We start from the raw sequence: 3,387 nt of genomic DNA, 5'->3' as shown, positions 1-3,387 counted from the left end.
ATCCGCCTGCCTCTGCCTCCCAAGTGCTGGGATTAAAGGCGTGCGCCACCACCGCCCGGCTCAATCTTGCTTTTGAATGTCCCATCTATTTATGATTCTAAAGGAGAGCATAGGTGATAAGGGCAGAGGTCTTAGTGTCAGCTGAATTTTACCCCTTCCCACCCTTTATCATGGCTCCATCCCTGCCTAAAATTTATGGCCTGTGCTTTTCAGTACACGAAGTGTCAAAAAGCTATTTTATGGTAGGAGGGACCAACACTGTTCTGATGTGGAGAATTTTCCTATTTAGTGATGATATTAAATAAATTGGAGATGAGAAAAGTCATTGACTTTAGTTTTTCATCAAAGTACTTAAAAAGGACTCATTTTTTGATTATTTATTTTTATTTCATATCAGTTATTCAGCTGTTCTTTCTTTCTTAGCATAGTCTTTCATTTCAAAGTACTTGAAAGCCCACAAGTGCAAAGGACGTGTTAAAGAGCCTTGTATGGTTTTCCTAAAAAGGAAATGACCTTCTTTATTCAATCCACATGTGAAAAAGTCCAATATATTAGTAACGCCTCCTATCACCATGCGAGTGTTTAGGGGCTGTGTGGCAATTGTAATAAAACAGAGCATGGAAGATGGCCTTTATGCTTTGGTTATCCTCAGTGAAGTGGCATGCCTCTCTTGTTACTCACTGATCAGCCAAGGTTAACAAGACAGCTTAGAGAATCAGTTCCACATTAGAAGAGTGGATGTGGGATTGCAGCTCATTATCTGAAGGGCCGAGGAGGCTGCCCAGTAGGCAAAGTGCTTCCTGTGCAAGCATGTGGATCTGAGTTTGATTTTCAGCACCTATGTAAAGAGGTGGGCGTGGTGGTATGTGCTTGGAAGCCTAGCGCTGAGGCAGTAGAGACTAGTGGATCCCAAGAGCTCACTGGCCAGCAAGCCTAGCCTAATTGGCAAGCCCCATTATAGTAAGGTAGGCAGTTTCTTAACTTTTGACCTATGTGCACATAGAAACACATAGAAACACATAGAAACCTGCACACGCACACACACAAACACACACACAAAGTCACACATACACACACAGACATATACAGCACAAACACACACATACATAGAGACACATGCACCATACATAGAGACACATGCACCCAGACACACACAACACACACATGCACATACACCACACATAAACATAAACAGCACATATACACACAGACACACACAGAGAGACACACAGAGAGACACATACATACACAAAGAGACATACACACATATAACACACACATACATAGGCACACATACATAGGCACACACAAACAGAGACATACAAACATATACACATACACATTGGCACACACACACACACAGGCATACACATAGAGAGACATATGCACACAAACACATACATACAGACTCACATAGCACACATGCACACATAGACACACACACGTACACACACACACACAGACACATAGAGACACACACACAGACACAAACACATAGAAAATCATTGTGACTGTTGGGCAGCTTGAAAGTAGTAAGGGCATGAAAGGAGATGGATAGAGAAATGAAAAAGTCTGAAAAGATATCAGGCAAGTGAACTTTTAGTTTCTGATTTGATTAAAAATGAGAATTTTATCCATGATGACATAGATAAACTACTGCTGCGGTGCATATTTCTGCATAGGAAGAGTAAATTAAAGTTCATAAGACATTTAATTATACATCTATAAGGGGATTATCCAGCTGTAAGTTATAGATTATTGAAGTGATTTGTGAATATAACAGAAACCTTTTTGTAAAAACACCTCATGGTTTTGCAAACACTTGTTAAAAATAATTATCAAATTTGTTTATAACTCATAATGTAGAATCAGAGTAAAATTATTACTTATTCTGATATCACTAGTTGTGAGTTATAGATACTGGCTTATGTTCATCTGCCTTTCGTCTTCAAGGTGGACTTACATATGATATATCATACTTTTTACTATCATGTATTGAATTTTCAGCCAGCATAGGCTCTGTGACATGGCATTTTGGATTTTTCAGTTGAGTGAAATGGACAGGAACTGTTCTAAACACGATGGCTATAGTCTGTCGACTTTCCCAGTTTAGTTTCTGTGTGGATTTCCTTTACTAAAGAAATTAGGTAAACTCTGATTTTGCTTTATGTGTGTGTTATCATCTTTTTATAGGGGAAATGAAATTTTCATTAACCAAGTACAGACACACACACACACACACACACACACACACACACACATGCTGTAGTTTTTTTTTCTTTTATAAAGAGGCACATGTCTGAACGAGAGGTGGCTGCTGCAGTTACCTCGTCCTTTAATACAATAAATCTGTATTTACAGTTTGTGGTAATTTTGCTCTTTCATCACTCCATGGAGTTCTCACGGTGTTCATTGAGTACAGCTGTGGGCCCCTGAGTTCAGTAGGTCTTTGTGCCTCAGGACCCCAGCGTGCCTAGCATCCACATGCAGTGACATATTCACACACTTCCCCCCTGGAAACGTGCCAACATGGACATATGATTGTCATCAATTAGTCACACCCGAGTGGTGCCAAGAGGCGTCGCATCTGTCGTATAGTCTGTCTGTCTTTCATGGCCCGTGATTGACTTAGAGACACTACTGTTTCCTTCGCTTTGGCCACAGTCATAACATACTCTCAAAGGCATTTCATGACAAGAACTCATTCTGGGTCGCCAATGTCATGAAAATTTAGTGCTTAAGATATCATTAGATTCTCAGTTATTTAGTCAGCCAGTTTACGAAACTTATGCTGGTTTTTGAATGTTTTAAAGATAAAACCCTTAGAGTGTAAAAACACAGATATTTCTTTCCTTCCAAACTTTAGGTTGGTGTTAGTTTAGTCTTTCCAATGTAAGACTGAATAGCATCTCTAAGGAGTAAATCTTAGACAGTTGCATTATTTTTTTCATTTGTAATTAATGATAACTTGATTTTCTTTCTCTAAAGTGTTATCATTTGCATTATTACAGAAGCCCTTTCGAATTTATGGAAACACTTTACGACTTCTTCGATTGGCTTATTGATATTATGTGTTACTTTTAAATTTGATTTAATTTAATTTTATTTGTATAGGCATTTGCCTGCCTGCATGTATGTTTAAGCACTAGATGCATGCTTGGTGCCTGTGTAGGTCAGAAGAGGGCATCAGTTATTCTTGGACTGGAGTTAGATGGTTGAGAATGGAACCCTCGTCCTCTGGAAGAGCAGTGACTGTTCTTAAGTGCTAAGCCTTCTCTAATGGTCCTTTTTTTCTTTCTTTTTTCTTTTTCCTTTTTTTACATTTAGGTTACATTACTATTCAGCTATATCTATTAGCAGCTTGCCAATAGCTTTTTTTTTTTTTTA

At 38.7% G+C, this 3,387-nt stretch overlaps 1 protein-coding gene across 5 annotated transcripts in view; it reads left to right on the top strand.

Moving 5' to 3' along the window:
• Positions 1-3,387, top strand: part of Nnt (nicotinamide nucleotide transhydrogenase) — a 105,857-nt gene that overhangs the window by 86,255 nt on the left and 16,215 nt on the right. The window lies entirely within an intron of this gene.

Source organism: Mastomys coucha, unplaced genomic scaffold (assembly GCF_008632895.1).
Source record: "Mastomys coucha isolate ucsf_1 unplaced genomic scaffold, UCSF_Mcou_1 pScaffold8, whole genome shotgun sequence".
Lineage (NCBI taxonomy): Eukaryota > Metazoa > Chordata > Mammalia > Rodentia > Muridae > Mastomys > Mastomys coucha.
The sequence above is the reverse complement of the archived record's forward strand: the minus strand, read 5'-3'. Positions and strand labels throughout refer to the sequence as shown.